Source organism: Uranotaenia lowii, chromosome 2, assembly GCF_029784155.1.
Source record: "Uranotaenia lowii strain MFRU-FL chromosome 2, ASM2978415v1, whole genome shotgun sequence".
In the NCBI taxonomy this organism is placed as follows: Eukaryota; Metazoa; Arthropoda; class Insecta; order Diptera; family Culicidae; genus Uranotaenia; species Uranotaenia lowii.
Genome location: NC_073692.1, coordinates 231,123,950 through 231,142,256, shown reverse-complemented (window position 1 = coordinate 231,142,256; position 18,307 = coordinate 231,123,950). Strand labels below are relative to the sequence as shown.

The 18,307-nt window shown below is 34.5% G+C and overlaps 1 protein-coding gene across 3 annotated transcripts in view; it reads left to right on the top strand.

Moving 5' to 3' along the window:
- Positions 1-3,572: 3,572 nt before the first annotated feature.
- LOC129746250 (nucleolin-like) overlaps positions 3,573-18,307 on the top strand; it is a 44,107-nt gene continuing 29,372 nt past the window's right edge. The window contains exon 1 of one of the 3 annotated variants that reach the window (XM_055739826.1): positions 3,573-3,709. The gene's annotated coding sequence lies outside the window, so the exon portion shown is untranslated. Of the gene's footprint in view, positions 3,710-3,801; positions 4,047-18,307 lie in introns of those variants that run through there. The other 2 variants (XM_055739827.1, XM_055739828.1) reach the window with 2 other exon arrangements.

The window sequence follows — 18,307 nt, the reverse complement described above, 5'->3', positions numbered from 1 at the left end:
TTAAATTTCGAACGTCAGCGACCATTCTGTTCCACCATCTCTACATCTCTGTTGCATTCCGAGTCGTCCTACCATTCTCCTCCATCTTCTGCTTGACAATTGCCCAACATTTTTCGATATGGCGGAATTGAGGACAGTTGGTTGGGTCCACCCCGTTGTCCCGATGGTCTTGTTTTTAACAAAATCCGGGGTTTGTTTCCTAGCCAGATCAATGGCCAGGAAGCAGCCCAAAATTCATCGTACGTTTCGTCATCCATGAGGATGCCGGATGCATCCGTCGTACTTCGTTAGAACCTTGTTGTATAACTTCCGGGCCCGTCCTTTGGTTTCTACATTCTTCTTCAATTTCCGGTTTGGTTGCTTACTGGCCCGATAAGATCGTATTCCTTCGCGCAGACGAATCCTTCTGACGGTGCACCGGTCGGCATTGAATTTCTTGGCAATGTCATAGTTCATCTGCCCTGGGTTCACCTTGATCGTTCTCAACACCTTCAAATGCGGTTTCCGATCCTTAGGTCCACTATAACGCTTGGTATGAACCTGCCGATTGATAGTATGCATCTCACAGAAACGCTTAAGAACGCTGCACACGGTCGATCTGACCATTTTTAACGATTTCGCGATTTTTGAACGCGACACGTCGGGTTTTTGAGTTGGATGTCCAAGGTTTATTTTCGTCTCGCGGCATCCATCATGTGTAACTTTTTTGAAACAAAACGAATCGTGATGAAATTTTCAGCACTGATAGAGGAAACATTTCCGAACAAAGTTCTTTCAAAACATTCCAGATCCGACACCTAGGAGCACTGTGGTATAATAAACAGTGCGTCCAGATTTAAGAAGATCCATGTTTTAGACTCCCTTCGGGCCCGAGAAAAACCAACCTATGTTCCAGTGAGAGATGTGCTGGCTGTGATAGACTTGGACTACATGTTCGAAATATACCTTTTCCTAAAAGCTATTGATCTACATTTGTGCGATGGTTAAAATCCTCTATAAATAAAGAAAATTAGAATTAGAGTTAGATCTTCAACTGTAATTCTTTTTATTTCCATATTTCCCTATCTTTTATGTTCTTTTTCAAAAAGTGGACTAGATATAAGCACACATTTGCAATCAAACAAAACGAGTTTGGCTTCTCAAAGCTTAAAGGTATGAGCCATTTCAAATAAAGAATTCACAAAAAACACATCAAAATTGCCTCTAAATGCCTCCAATGTAAGGTTGTCAGGATTTATCTGGACTTAACCGGATATTTGACACACAATTTGAGGAAAGTTCGGTCCGGCCCGGTTACCAGAATTTCGTCGAGAAAGGCCGGAATTTTAACTGGATTTATACACTTTATTTGTAAAATCTAACAAAAAACTCAATTAAGTTTTTAGAATTTTTCATTGTTACGTCCAAACGAATATTTTATGGCAAATTGTATAAATGTAATGGTGTTTTCGAAGCCTAAAATACGATTTAAAATCTGCTGTTGTGTTTTGATAGAAAAAAAATAGTTCAAGTGCTTTCATCTTGAGTGTTACTGAATAATTCCGTGGTTTTGACTAAATTTGCCCGGATATTATACGGATTTTGGGTTTAGTACTTTGAAGTAAAATGCCCGAATTTTGCCAGGTCTTTAGATAAAATTTACCGGATCTGCCCGGTACGGATACGTCGGGAAAAATCTGGCAACCCTACTCTAATGAGATGAATTTCATAGATTCAGTATAGGTTTAGTCAAGTAGGTTTGAGGAAACTATTCGCCGTAACTGCGCTGAAGATTCCGTGCGTTCCATAAGTTTTTCCTTATGAAACATGTGTCAAAGTCACATTCTAAAGATAAAACTCACAGTTCGTCCTCGGGGTGAAAACAGATGAAAAAAACAAAAAAAGCGCTCAAATGTCAAATTGATCTGGTTAAATAACCGACCAGTGAGCAGGCTACAAATTTTGTTTCATTAGAATGATTATTCTTAATACTTTTGTTTTAAGTCGTTGAGAGAGTTTTGCATTGGATAAATTTACAAGTTTCACCAAACTGAGCATGCCTCATCTATGAAACAATAACTTTGTTGATTTTGTTTGGTTCCGGCACGAATTTTCATCATAAACGATTACAAATCTTTTCAAATAGTGCTCATTTATTGTCGAAAGGTAAAAAATGCTGCAAAAGTGCTGCAGCAAAATTTCTATTTGCCTGACCTAGGTCCTCCCATATGGGATTGTCATCTATCGAAGATGATCAATTTGTCGCTTTAAGAGTGTTTAACAAAAAAAAAGATTGGGTTCTAGTGATATTTGGACAAAACATGTCGAAAATGGTTGGACACTGATGCTAACTAGTTGGTAAAACGTTCGAAATAAAATAACCAATATTATAATGATGTCGAAATCGTTACCAAGCCAGTTTAAATTGCTTACTTCACTTCGAATTAGATGAAGGTCAACACATCTTCGAAAACAGTTATTAAATGAGAGGATAATGTTCTCCCCTTAACTATTCCAGAACTTGGTCCTCATTGTAAATTCTGCAATCCTGAGCTTTATAGCACACTGGAACCTGGTTTTGTATGTCAGACGTACTGGGTTCGATTCCCGGTATCGGCAAGAAAACTTTTGGGTTTGAATCCCCTATGTGGCCGACAGGTAAGATATATTATAAATGACTATTTAATAAGAATGTTCAATCAGTTGCCAGCTGGCCACGGATGCCAGAATACCTTTAACTAAACTAGCCCACATGATTGTCTCGTTCTTCCAAAATTAGCCTACATCAACACAAAACTTCCACACCATAACAGTTCATGCGAAGCCATGGGATCCGGGTATGGTGTAAGCGTTGCATTGAAAAATTTGTCGAACTTAATAATCTAAACTGCGGTGAATCCGTGCACCCATGCCATCATAACCAACATACATACATACATAAGGAGTGAACGTATTTTGAGTTTTCTTTTATTTTGTCGAAAGTCTTCATACATATTTAAAGTTCCTTATGTCAGATCGTGCTTCAGTCCAAAGTCGGTCTAATGCAGAAGTAACTGTAGGATAAGAAATCTATCTTTAGTTTTTAACACAGTTTGCCACAATGTAGGAATATATTTTTAATGTTTTTTTTTTTTTTAGTTTTCTAGGTAAATCATAAAATCACTCAAAGAAGAGATTCAAACTTATTTACGTGTTTTTGAAATTAGATATGCTTTGAATGAGTATATTTATATAAAACCATCATAGTGCTGCCACTGATAAATTGCTGTTGAGCGTATGAAAAAAATGTATTAAAAATTTGTTTGTATTTTTGTCCAAGTTTCCCTGAATGTCTCTATTTTTAAGCAAAACATAATCTTTACACAACAATATTACCTTTAAAATTTACCAACCAACGAACAAATTACAGCCAGGATTGAGCTCTAAGGTGTTTGAACCTTTTGTTGGTGTAGCTCCCGACGAAAAAGCACCCAAGAAAGGAGGTCCCTCCACGCTCTCTTTGGGAGCCATCGATCTCACTCACTTTTCTCTGATGCTGAGCTGGAGCCGAAGTTGGATGGAGCAAAGCCGGTGGCCCCAGAAAACTATGTGGTCCGGTTCTGGTCAGTTGGTCGTTTTGGATGGCGTATAAAAGTTACCTTCGGGCAGATCGTTCGTTTAGTTGAGCGAACGTGGTCGCGAAATTGAGTCGAATTTCAGTCATCTAGAAAAGTGTGTGCTATCAGATCAGGTAGGGAAAGACTTTAAGCGAGACTTACCATAAGCAGTAAGATCCCAGTGATTTGAACTATATTCTCAGTAGGGGGAACCGGGGTAGTGCGCATTCTGCGGTAGAATTGTACTTAGCAGTGGAGTTGTTTACTAATCTAGTGGATGGGTTGGGTGAAAAAATAGTGACTTGAACAGTTAGAGCATTGGAACGTGGTATTTCCAGTTTGCCGGCGTGGGTGTCCTGAGAAATCGTGGCCAAAGAATATAAAGATAACAAGGAGATCGAGTTCGTCGCTTCCTTCCTCGTAGAGACTTCAACTGTGCAGTGAAGAACTATTTTGTTTGTATCAGTATTGGTAAGCGATTTGAGGTTTCGGCAGCTGAATCCTGAATTGGCAGCTATTCTACTGATTTTCAGTAATGAATTAAATTGATGGTTTCAGTTTTTTTATTGCATTCGATTTTAGGAAGTTCTCCGCCCTTTAAAGATGAAGTTTCTTACCGGTAATTTATTTGGATGAACTTCTAACAATTTTGTCTTCCAAATTTATTTTTAAGTGTTCAGTGAAAAGATCTGCATCTAATTGTTCTAATTGTTTTTTTTTATGAAAAAGCTTTTGAAAAGTAAAGGAACGAAGTTTCATGAATTAACTACCATGATATCTGATAACGATTTAAGCATGTTTTAAGTGTAAGAATAAATATTGACTCACATGTTCATTTCTTTTACTTATTCGTGATAAGATTTCAAGGTTATCTAACTATAATTCTAAATTTATTTAATTTAATTCTTAAACTTGATCTTTAACCAATATTGTCGAAAATAAGATGAATAAATCCAAAAACATTGAACTTGGTCATACAAGATAGATTTCCTATTCCTATTTAACGAAAGATTATTCCTATTCATCCCATAATTTGAGAAACCAAAAAAAACTTTGACTTTGTGATGACAATCACATGTTAGAACTTTCAATAATTTTATGATATGTTTTTGTCAAGGTTATATAAATCAACAAACTGATTGGCTTTGCAAAGCTGTTTTTTTTTTGTGTTTGACGAATCTTTCGGTGAAACAGCTTTAAAATGTAAAAATTAAAAAAACACACAAACTTGAATAAAAATTAATGTTTTGATTCAAAATAATTCATATTCAAAATTTCAAATCATTGTGAGTCATTAATAAGTTACTCTAAATGAGGTACCTTTTTCTGAATAAGAAATGTGCTTGAAAGTAATTTTTAAGCAAATTTGTAGGTTACAAATTTGAAATCCCTATTTTCGAAACACCAGAAAATTGATACGAATTAAACTTTCCAATCAAACCAAAATTTAAACTATGAACATAAGAATTTATTCAAAACACAAAGTTCATGATTGAATTTCAAAAGACATACACCGTCTTAGCCGATTTAGGCTTTATAGACTGAATAAATGACGTGGACAACTTAAGATTAACATTTAAACACCCAGTACCGAGATGGGATTCGAACCCATGCCATCAGTGGATCAGCGATTACCGTCTTACCACGCTAACCACTCGACCACCGAGGACGTACAAATCATCAATTGTAAAATTTTTATTAATTTAAATTGATAAAAAGAAGAACATATTCACATTTCTTTCAGGAGTGGCAGTAATCAAAGCTAGAGTTAAAATTCTTCCAGTTATCAAAATAAAATGCTTAAAAGTTCATTTTTGAAGATCACTCACATATTTATAACACAACATGCTCAATTCGTCACTGAAAGCTTAAACTGACAAAATTTATGTTGAGAAATTTTGTCGCTTGAAAAATCAATGAGTTGAGTTCATGCGCTTATGTTATAGTTTTAAATATCAAGCTCTGAATTTTTGTTACCGTCAATTAAAATACTGTATCCTTAAAAGTAAGTGTTCCAAATTTTCTGGGTTTACCCGGGCTTACCCAGTGCTTTTAAGAAAAAAAATGGGAATTTGCTGGTCTAGTCTGCTTGCCCGAATATCGGATTTTTTCACAATTTTAGAAAATTTAAACTCAAAACTCAATTTAGCTTACGAAATTTATTATTTTTGCGTCAGATAACAAATGTGTTTTCAACTTGTTTTAGCGAAATAAATTTGCATAAATTTCTTTTGAATTGTAAGATCATATTTCAATGCCGCTGATGTGCCTTGGAGAAAAATCATTTTTCATGTGTTTATTATTCACCCTTTCTTTCGCTTATTATTGAAAATACCTGAATTTGCTCTGATAGTGCATGGTTATTGGGTTTAAAATTTAAAACCCAACACACGGATTTTGACTGGTTTTTGAGTTAAAATGACCGAAATTATCTGGCAAGGCAAGGGACGCACAGATGAAAAAGATTAGTCATTAAACATTCTAAAAAAATCAATTAAATCATTTACTTATCCATTTAAAAAACTGAACTATAAAATGGTTGGTGTTGGTGTTATGGACTCGAATCTTTTGTCAGCTTTCATCTATTACCTCTATTTTTTTTTATTTGGCGTTTATAAGTTAAAATTTGAGTCAGATTTGAGTGAAATCATAATTGAAAACTGATGAACACAAACCTTTATGAACGTCGTGATTCTTAACTTGGTTATTATCCTCCATTCAATCAAAAAATAATTTTATTAGATATTCTAATATTGTGAAAACTTTATTTTCACAATATTTTTTAAATTGGAAGAATATCATAACAAGTATTTCCGACATTTCTATAAATTTGTTGAAGACTGCAAAACGATTCGACTTTTGCCTTAAAAAACATCTGAAAATTTGGTTTAAAACTTCTTTATAACTTTGTAATTTTCCCCTTGAATATTACAAAATGGGGAAAAGTAAACACACAAATTTCTATAACTTTTTTCGCAGAAGTCTAAATTGCTTGAGGTTTTGGGAAGTTGACCGTTGCTTTTAAACTTTTTTTAAATTTTGGTAATTTTTTACAGTTTTGAAAAATAAGTGCAGAAATTTTTTAACTGATTTTCAACCTATTTTCAAAAGTTATTCTAAAAAACAAAAATTGATAGAATCATATTTGGATTCAGGACACCAAAATAAATCAGAATTTGCTCCTAAATGTTTATTCAACTTGAACAAAAATTAATTTTACAGACTTGTCTAATTTACCAATCTCTATTGAATGTAGAATTGAGCATTTAGATGAACAAGAAACATAAAATAAAATTTTGATTGAAATACTTTTGAAGTGTATTACATATCAGTGATCAAAGTGATAAGTAATAAAGTAATAGATGTAATAGACTAAGTTTTACATGTTTTTTTGCAAATTCTGTTGAGTATCATGAGTAAGAAACATGGCTACTAGATTGTTGTTGTTTATTTGGTATTTGATGTTTAAATTTAAATTTAAAATGATTGATTTTAAATTCTGAACTTGTACGATTAAGCTTTTTATGATTTGAGTTTCAAAACAAAAGGTTTGTGGAATTGCAATTTGGAATTGACAAATAAAAATAAGGTTCAATAAGGTCGTAAGATGAAATGTCTTAGGGAGTGATATGAAGGCATTCAGACTTTTGTTTGTAACATCCGAGCCGAGTTATTCCGGGTATTTTTTCAAAAACCTGACAAAAACCGTCCATTTGCTTTAAAATGCCCTGCAAATCTAATCTAAATTCGAAGAAAAGAAAAGAGAAACATGTAAGAAAATCATCTTAAATTTAATTTTTTTTGTTGTGGAGGCACATCAGCTTCATTTTCAATTCATTACACATAATTTTGATTTTATTATTTGGATGTCGATAACTTTTGAAAAAATCGTGTTGCTAAAAAAATTTAAAAAATTCGGCGAACACCAGATAGTTTTTCACAAAAACCGGGCTCCCAGGTCGGGGCGGTCCGGAGTTGTCTTTAAATTTTTACTAGCATGTCCGGGTAATACTGTGCCTTGTTAAATAGGACTAAATTCCACCAGAGGCGAGTCAACTTTTTGATAATTTTGTTAACCTTTTTTTAAATACCTTTTGAAATCGAGCAGATTCTCGTCACAACGGGAAATTCATTTCTTGAACTTAAAATTTTATTTAAAAAAATCATCACGGGTGAGGGGTTCAAATTCCAAAGCCCACCCTCTTCGCACGGCCTTGCTCAACCAGCTTCGCAAGGCTTTGCCAGGGCGTATTAGAGCATCTTACCCTTAAAAAGAATAAACATTAGAATGTGATAATACATTTTAATTTTTATTCTTTTAAGGGTAAGATGCTCTAATACGCCCAGGCTAAGCCTCTTTGCCATGTTATCCATGTACATTTTCAGTAAAAAACTAGTGCTTGTGTTAGATAAGTGTTTTCTTCAAATTCCAGTAATTTTTTTAGGTTAGAATTATACATCTGATTGAAATAGGATTGAAAAAGGAATCTTTCGATTGCTTTGATTCAGTTGAATCATTCAATTGAGTAGGCTCACAACACAACAGATTATAAATTTTTATATTCTTGTTAAAACTTTAAATATTTAAAGTGTCTAACAAATACAAGTGAAGAAAACATTTAATTGAGAAATTTTGACAACACTAGGGTAAATTAAAATGATTGTGCTGGCATGTACACCCAAAGAACGGGTTGATAAATTTCAATGCCTCACGGCGCCAACTCTAAGGCCATTACACAATTCAGAGAAATCCTCAACTTTCTAACTAGACGTTGCAAAACAACTTGAAATCACGCTGTTAACAGCGAGTTTTGATATTAAATGTTATTTGGAACTCTGAGTATTGAAATGAAGCATAAATACAGTCAAAATAGATGTTTAGTTACCCAAGCAACACAGATTAACCCAACTAGCACTACACAGCAAGAAAAAATCGTGTAAATTTAGATCGAAAACGATGCACGAAAACGGAACATCGATTTTGATATAATATTCTACCACGGTGTATTTTTCTCAACAATGTAATTTTCGAGGCGTGTAAATTTAGATCGAAAACAATGCACGAAAACGGATGACATAAACCGTCGTGTAAAAATACACAATGATGTAAATTTCAAAACATATTACCGTTAATATTACAAATCTTTTTTAAATAATCAGATTTTGGGTGTTGTTTATGAATAAATACGCCACATGTGTCATTTTATTTAACATATATTTCCGATACACTGCAAACTCAAAAAACACCCACCATCACTGGCAGCTAGAATTGTGGTTGTGTCCGATGATCCCCAGCAGGGCGATGTTTTGCGGATCAGCGTCAGGCAGCATTCTTGAATCATTCCGGAACAGCATAGTAATCGGAATCCCCTAAACATTAGAAACATTCAACATTGGGGCTTATTCTGCAACTCGAGTGACGCAACTTAGGAAATTTCACTTCTTCGTCCTGACTACAAAAAAAGCTTCAGAAAAGAAACTTGTGTATCTATGAGCTTTGAAAACCAATAACAGCTCATCCGAACGAAAATTTTGAGGCTAGAGAGGCTATTTAAGCCAGCAAAACGATATGAAATTTCGTAAGTCACGTCACTTGCGTCGCAGAATAAACCCCATTGATTCGGCTTTTGATCCATTTATAAAACTGCAATTCCTGCAATCGAAAGAGAATTTGAAGTTCCATTTTTTTCATTTCGTCTATAACTATAACCTACCATTTTTTAATTCAATTCTGAAAGAATTTGGTTCGGTTTCAATACAAAATAAACTGCGGAAGCGATTTTTTTTCTTTTCGCATAATAAATTACCATCTCGGATAAAAACAGACAATTTATGCCGCGAAAAAAAGAAAACAAAGGATCTGTCGTGTTTTACATTGTTTTCGATGTAATTTTATATTCAGATATATTTTTTAGATCAGGGCGTGTAAACATACATCATACAAAATTAAGTTTATACCAACGATTCAAAAATAGATAAAAAAGAATGTAAAATTACATCAGTTTTGAATTACACTGGTCAAAAAGTAGATCACTCGTATTTTAGATTGCGTATACTTTTAGAAATTTTTTGCTGTGTAGGAAGCATTTGTGTGAAGCATTTTTAAAGAGTTATGAGTGCTCTGTCAAAACTGTTTATAATGTTTTATAATAACACTCAGTGCTTGATTATTATCGCCATAAAACTCAGTGACAGTTCTCGATCAAGATATCAAAACAGGACACGCTCAGGTTATATTACACATATTTGAATTGGAATTCCCATTTTACAAATTTTTGATAAGTTTTGTGTTTTGGTTTCAAGTTAAAATTGAAAAAAAAAATTAAGTTGAAATAGAAAACTTAAAATCACCGGAAGTGGTATGAATATCTCTACAATATGAGTATTGAGTGAAAGGACCCAAATAGAAGGGAAACAAATTTGTTGCTTGACGCCATCATTAATCCAAGATGGAGGATTTCGCCTTTCTTTTCAAAGCAATAAATTACTGAAAGTCTTATGAAACATCCACAATAAGGGTTATTAGGTGAAAGGGATCAACGAGTAGAATTCGATTTTCGCTATCCGAGGCCATCTTGAAATCCAAGATGGCGGCTTTCGATTAACTTTAAAAATGCTATAAAACATGAAACCTGACCTGCTTTCTGACGCCATCTTGAAATCTGAAATGGCGGCATCAGCTGAATTTAAAAATGCTGTAAATGACCGAAAATCGCATAAAACCCTCACAATATGTGTGTTGATACAAGCGATCAACGAGTCGAATTTGGATCGATGGCGTCAGTTAAATCAAAGATTGCGGCTTCCGCTGAACTTTGAAATGCTGTAGATGGTAACTTTTGTACCTAAGGACAGGAAGTCTCTCAATGCCCGGTAAAGACCCATTAAAAATACTGGGGTTTTTTTAAGCAAACACTACTAGGAGTTCAGTTCTGAGCATGGATGGCAAAACTCCTCAGATTGGCTTGTCCAGTGAAAGAGAGTGCATTTCTTTTCATCAAGAGTGAGATTGTCTAAACATAAGAGTGAGCAAGAGCATTCACATCCGCTGATGAAGAGAATTCCCTTCTCCGGAAAAATCTGTTGCGCATTGTGTTGAGAAGAGTCTGAGAGCTAACTCAGCTCATTCTTGTATGTTCACGAGAAAAGATGCTGCTCTCCTAATCAAAGGTCCCATAGGTGTCTAATGGTGTCCTGAAAAATCCTGTTTTTTGTTCATCGCGGTGTCCTTATTTTTTGACGAAACCATCTTGCACCTCTTCTTCGAACGCTACCTTTTGCAAGAAAAAAGAATCCAAAACAGCAAACTGCATGGTAGCGGGGGATAAATTGATGTTATTTTTTCTACGTTGTGTGGTGGGAGTCTGAATAATTTTTTTCTTCATTTACTCTGAGGTGTATGCTCTTTGTTTAGAATTCTCAATCTCCCACTCAGATGCAAATGCCCTCACACTTGCCATCCCTCACACTTACAGCTCGTGTAAACTCGGGTTACGAGTGGAGCACGATCAGCGAAAGAGGATTACACTCGGAAGCCGAACTGAAAACAGTGTTGTTCCCGGCTCTTTGTTGTTTGAGAAGAGCCGACCAACCCTGGTCCTGAGAAAGAAATAAAAAAAAGTTTATTGCTGTAGGAAGCTGTAGCAAAATGTGTACAAAATTTATTGAACAGTGTCAGGCTGAAAAAGCGATTGTATTTAATTTAAATGAAATGAATAGAGCTCACTAATTCGTTATAGTTCGTTGTCTGAAAATTTAAAAGGATCGATCAATTAGTTTTGTTTTTTACAGCGTTTTTTTTCGTTTGAGTCGGGATGGACCTTACGCTTAAAAGAGTACTGTGCCAAAGATGATATGATTGTAAAAGCATTATTTGCATAAGGAATCGTGCTTTCAAACAAAATGAAGCATAACCGTAGTTATTAGCTTAGCTTAGCTTGATTAACTACTCACATCCACCTTAAACCTTAAAACCCGAAATGTATGGTTGAAGAAAGTGTATGAATGACTTGTTCCAAAATGAAATTATGATAACAATCACTTCGAGTTCCACGATCAAAATGAAGCATAACCGTAGTTATTGAAGCAAAACAAGAAAAACAATTTTTTAGGTTTTCAACCTATTGGATAATTGATCCCAGAATAAAAAAAGTGAAAATCGAAACCAATGCAACATTCTTATTTCGACTTGGTAGTTCGATAAATTGACCAGTGCACCAAATGGGTCAGTTAGTAAACAAAGGTTTATTGTCATAGCCCTTCTCCCAGGTCTGTTCACAAAAATACGCAATAGGGGGAAGTGTTCCTAAATGCGCATGTTGGGTAATATGCGCATACAGCCGATTGACGATATGGCTAGAGATTCATCATATCTAATCAGTGCAGTTTGAGGGTAATACGCTTTTAACACATGGCATGAAAAAATTTCATTGTTATATAAAGTCGAAAAAATTTAAAAATTCAAACAAGATTTTTGACAGTTTTGATATAATATATTTAATTTTAATTATCGTGCGTACAGATTCTGTGAACAAAAATTTTAATGGTTTTTCTTTCTTATTCATCTGGAAATCGGAAATTCAACAAATTGAAGCTTTTTGCAAAGTTGTAGATGATAAGATATTGGAATACGAGACAGGTTCTGAATGCCCATATCAAGGCAGGTTAAATGCCTATATCAAGAAAAATAGATTATTCTTATAAATTTTGTACCTACTTTGGCCGTCTGTCTTTATCCTCATTTGTCTTTGATGGGAATGAGATGGAAATTGGATGGGTATGAGATGGGAATGAGAAGGGAATGGAAAACGAGAAACTGTTTTCTATTGTCAGTTTACATGCACACGTATAGCTGCTTACGGCCGGACATCTTAGTCGGTGGTTGAGAACGCAGAATGCTCTTTTTCTACTGCTGGTGATACTCACATAGCGCTCGGTACATCATTTGGCGATATCCTTGCTGGCTGATTTTTTCCATCTTGCTTTGTCTTGTGATGGGATATAGGATTTTTTTTATTTGGCTTTTCTCAGACATATGCAATCCGGTTGCTCTGGTAGGACAATGCCAGCGATGAAAAAGCTTGCTAGTGCCGGTCCGGCATATAATCTTATGTCGATAGTTTCACCTCCAGAGAAGATCATTATTGGAGTAGAGTCTGATTTGTGGGTATAGTTGTAATCCTGAATTCTGTTTTGGAAATTCACCTGCCTTTTTTATTCTGAATTGAAATCTGAAGTTAGGCCTGATTTTTTTTATGTTTACGTCTTTTAATGATCTTGGAATATGAAATTTATTATATGCTAGGTTAATGGCATTGCGGTGAATGTTATAATGAAAAATTCTTGATAGAAGAATTACAGATAGGAAAGAAATGACGGATAGATAAAGCAGATGCTAATTAGAAGAAAATTTATAGGTGTTGAAAATTGAGCCAAGAGCATATTTTTACGGAAAGCTTCAAAGGTGGTATGGTACCAGCTTGTCTCAAATTCCCATGCTTTCGGGCGTTAAATTCATAACATCTCAGCTAAAAAAAAATGTATAAACGGTAATATATACACTTTTCGGAGGATATTATAGTGTCTGTCAGGTTTACGTTAAGAATGTCATTTACCGAATACAGCCTCGTAAGAGGATAACGCCATTGCAAAATTTACTTTCAACCTTTTTTGTATCTTTTATATCTTCAACGAAGGGGAATTAATAAATTATTATAAGGGATAGCCAATTTCAGGAACCAAATAAAAACACCTTGTTCAGTTGGAGGATAGAATCAAAGAGTTTGTATTAATCCTACATTATACAAGTCTAGGTCCCTCAATCATCACCTTCTAATACTCTGAGAGAATTTCCTCTCTTGTTCGAAAGGGGTTAAGCCCATGATGTCGAAAGCGTTCTACACGCTGAGAGCGGATACATCAACTTTTCCACCCTTTTAAGCGAAGACTTACTTAAATATTATAGTATAAATGTAACAACCAAACTTTAACTATTTAAATGATATTTGAATGCACTTATTAAAACGTAACCAATAATTCAATCGATATTTTGATTCACTTATAATGTTCGTTGTTTAGTAGTAAATATAATCTTCTTTGCGTCTTCTCTTTGATCTTCGATCAGATCTTCTTATTCGAATTGCCTTCAAAGCATTTAAATCCATGGTCGGTGCAGTATCATCTGGTTGATCTGTTTCCATGTAGATAAACGAATCAGCTGGATATCCATAAAAGTCAGAATCTGAATCGGACAAAAACTGAGCTGTTTCATCTACGCTGCGTCGCCTTTTGCCATTGCCAAATTCACGGTTTTGTAATAAATCATCATCTTCTTCTTCTTGGATTGTAAAATGTACCGATGTCCTTCGTTGAGAAGCTGGCATCAATTTCAGCTGGCGCCTATGGGCCAGAACAATCCTTCCGCCTACCATCACCTGAGAAATAGTCGTAGAAAGCTGTTTTAAAAACTGTGCTTGCACCCATTTTTGAATAGAATTTTTATTATTATTTTTATAATAAATTGTATCTCCTTTAGTCAGATTCTTAAAATCATCTTGGCATGTTGTTTCCGGTTGTACGCCTTCAAGATATGTATCATCACATTTAAAAAGAACATGAGGTTTCGTAAGATTTGATTTGAAATTATGTTTGGGATTTATGAGATCAATTAATCCTTTTGGTTTATAATTAAATATTATCTCTGAGGGATACTCTTGATCTTTCCCAACACAAGTATTTCTATAGTTGAATAAGAATAATGCTATTTGTTCCTCTGTATCTAATTTTCTTATCTTAGGCTCCAAAATAAACTTTTTCAGTACCTCTTTAACTAATCGCACCATACGCTCTGCTTGACCGTTACTTTCAGGATGGTAAGGTGGACTTTTCATTACAATTATACCTTGTTTTTGAAAGAAATTTATAAAATTTTCTGAATTAAATGGAGGACCCCCATCCGTGACCAACACGTCCGGAAGACCAAAACGTGCAAACATATTGATAAATACTTTGATTACCTTGGCACAATCAGTTCCATTTTTCATATGTTCTAATTCAATCCACTTGCTATGGCTATCTACAATAACTAGATAAGTCTTTTTTTTCTAAATGAAAAAAATCTGCATGTATCCTACTAAATGGCTTGTTTGTCGGTATCCAGCTAGAATAGCTTGCTGGCTTCGAAACAGAATTCATTTCATTACATATTCTACAAGATTTTACAAACTCCTCAATGTCTTTGTTCATACTGAACCAGTAGACAGTTTTTCTTGCAAGTTGTTTAAATTTTGTAATGCCCGAGTGATTGGCATGCAACATTTTTAAAATTGGTTGCTTCATTTTTGAAGGAATAATAACACGATCTTGAAATAGTAAACAACCATCAATCTCTTCCAATTCTTGGTGAGCTGAATAAACATCTTTAAATTCTCCATTTATTCGCTCAGGCCATCCTTAAACCAAATATTGTAAAATTTGTGCAGTAAATCTATCAATTTTTGTTTCCTTGGCAATCTCTTTATAGTCTAAAGCAGGGGTGAGCAAGCCGCGGCCCGCGGGCCGCATGTGGCCCGCGAGACCCTTATGTGCGGCCCACGAAGCTTTTTTTAAATGTTCATGCCTAAACTTTTTTCTACAATGGATTATTAGGAAAAATGAATATGACATGGTCAAATATGCGCTAATCTGCATTTTCCCAACAATCATTCAGATTGTTAACCTTTTCCCTAGCTTTTAAAGCATTTATTATGTTCTGTTCAAGGAATAAATGCAATACTGTTTATTGGCATAATGTAATATTGGAGTTTTTTTTATTATTTAGGAATCAGGATACATTTTTCCTAATAATTCAACTCCTACAACTTTGAAAAGCAAAATCCATTACACAGAAAAAAATAATGAATATTACGTGTCATTGAAAATGGTTGCCTTTAAAATAAAACATCCTGTAATTTGAAAAACACGTAACTTTCAGTTGGTTAGTTTAAACGTTAATGAAAAATCATTTAATGTTACAGCAATTGTCCTGTAACAAAAAGGAGCAGGACATGCACTGTAGTTTTACAGGTCGAACCAAAATTACTTGTCGTCGATTTATACGTGTCTTCCAATATTTTCAATTATTCATTAAGAAAAGTGTGCCTGGCATCCCAGTTGTCCATAAACGTCAAAACGAGAGTGCGTATCGTTTTATTTTGTTTTGATTCGCGTGTTTGTTTCGTGCCGGAGCAAATCCAGAAGTTGCTCCACAAACAACAAAATAATAACGTCGAGGCGATCGGTTAGGTGCTTTATCGTTTTCGCAGATTCGGGAGACAACAATGTTGTTAATTTTGCGACCATCAACTGTAATGGCAAAACAGTGTTTTGCAGTTACAAGGATTCCACGGATCTCGAAGCGGAAGATGCAAAAATCATCCGGATCATGCTGTTCAGAAGCATATGCAGCACAGTTCGGACGGCCGCCGTCCGGGCAAAGCAGATTATCATGTCCGCAATTATGCCGTAAGTAATATTTAAAAAAAATTGCCACCATCCAGAAACTAACATCCGTTTCTTGTTCATTCGCCGCATCTTTAGCAGCAGCAACGTCCAGAGCTGCCACGACTTCCCACATGTATCAGTGGGCACACGGAGGAGGTTAAACTGGTGAGTTTTCGCAAGCGCCGGAGATCTGTGAAATATCATCGCCAGTCGGAAAACATTTTAAGCTGTCGGTTCCGAAAAGCTTCGCAAAAGTTGTACGGAAGCCAGAATTTTCCGCCAGTCTCAGGGTGGAACAGTATCAGATTTTCATCCAGAAGACGTAGCTTTCCAGGTGAGTGAGGAATCGTTTTTTTTATTTACCAGTTACAGATTTTTTTGTGCATGCATGGATTTAATTAATTTGTGCTATTTGAAATTGATAGTATTTGAAAGAAAATAACAAATCATCAACATTAAGCTTTTTTTTCTTAAATACAATTAAGACCTGATAAGAAATCTAATGTTTTCCTTTTATTTACAGCAAATAAGAGCGAAGTATAATATCCTCCAGCTCAAGGGTTTGCCCAAATGATTCTTCTCCAAAACATCCACATCCAAACCAAGATGACCTTTGGACTAGGTTTCGTCCCTCTATTCCACAAGCAGCCGTTTGCGGGTTTCAAACTGGCAGAAAAAGTAATACAAAATTCGGTTTGCCGACTAAAACGAAACACAGAATAGTGCTTGTGGATTGTGTTTTGCCAATGCAGGAAGTGTAGTGAAAATTGTATTTTTTTATCTGCCTTCATTTTGAGAAGAAAATAAAAAGGATAATTCAAAAACTGTTTATATGAACGTTTTATTATTTTTGAAAAATCCAATTGGAATATATACAAAGAATAAAAAAAAATGAACCAAATTTACAGGCCTGTAATTTCAAAGGAACCATTAATTGATATGCTTACTGTAAAACAAAGGACCTGTAATATTTTTTCGACTTGTAAAATTACGGCAAATGTCCTGCTCCTTTTTGTTACAGGATATTTGCTGTAATCTTACAGCAAATATTTTTTTCTGTGTAAAGAGAGGAAGAGTAGTTAAAAATCGGAAGCTACACATGATCGAATTTCGAAGTCTGTTATTCAAGACATTATTTCCGTTTCAAGCAAAAATAAAGTTTTATGATAAAAAATATGCTCAGCAAATAATATTTTTAAATTAATAAATAAAGGTTAGCATTAAAATACTGGAAAAAATTAAAACCAAAACCCTGTAAAATATTTTTTATTCCTGAATATTGACGAAAATTACGAAATTTTAATAATAATGACTGGGTGAACCTTTTGGATTTTTTTATCAACTTGAATTATCCGGCATCAAAGATACCGACAAAAATGAAAGTTTTTGATAAAAGCAATAGATGTCTGAAATTCTGTGATTCGACCCAAAAGGTCTTTGACAATTATCTGCGATGTTTTTTTTTCTTCAGAAATTTGATAGAAAATTTATAACAAACATCGGTATATTGAGTTATTTCACTTTTAAATCGCATTCCCCATTACCAAAGTCATTATATTACTAAAGAAATAATATCTAAATAAGATAGAAAAGATTAAAAAATTTGCATAAAAATTCTAGAATTAAGAATGTAGTTTTGTAGATAACTGCTTAAAAATATGTGAAATTGAACATTTTTCTCTGATCTCAACCACCTTGTTCAATTTCAATTTAAGAAACGGGGGTTTTACCGTTTGAAGAAAAAAAATCTAGGCTTTGAGGACAAGTTTTAATTGTTGAAAAAAATCCCACAAAGTCATTCAGCGATTCAACGTCCAACGCTAAGAAGACGGCGATTTCTTTGAATTCATATTTTTCACACTCTTATTTATCATTGTGGAAGTCTCCAGGAAATTTTTAAATGGAAGTGATGACGAATAATAGTACCATCGGTTTTAACAAGAATGTTTTATGAACGAATGTTTGCCAAGCAGTACTTAAAAAAATTGAGAGAATTGAAAAATGACAAAGATTTAATGATGCACCTTCTCAATATCGGGTATTCAAAAAGGCGTATTGAATTTCTGATGTTAAAAAAGTGAATTCAATTTATCTTTCCTTTTTCAGATTTGTTTTCCCCAAAAAACTTTCGGTTATGAAAATGCCAAGAAGCTCTGCTTATTATTGAAAAAAAAAAGCTATTATAAGTGCGGCCCGCCGACAAAATTTCAAATTTCAATTGGCCCGTGAGTTCAAAAGGTTGCTCACCCCTG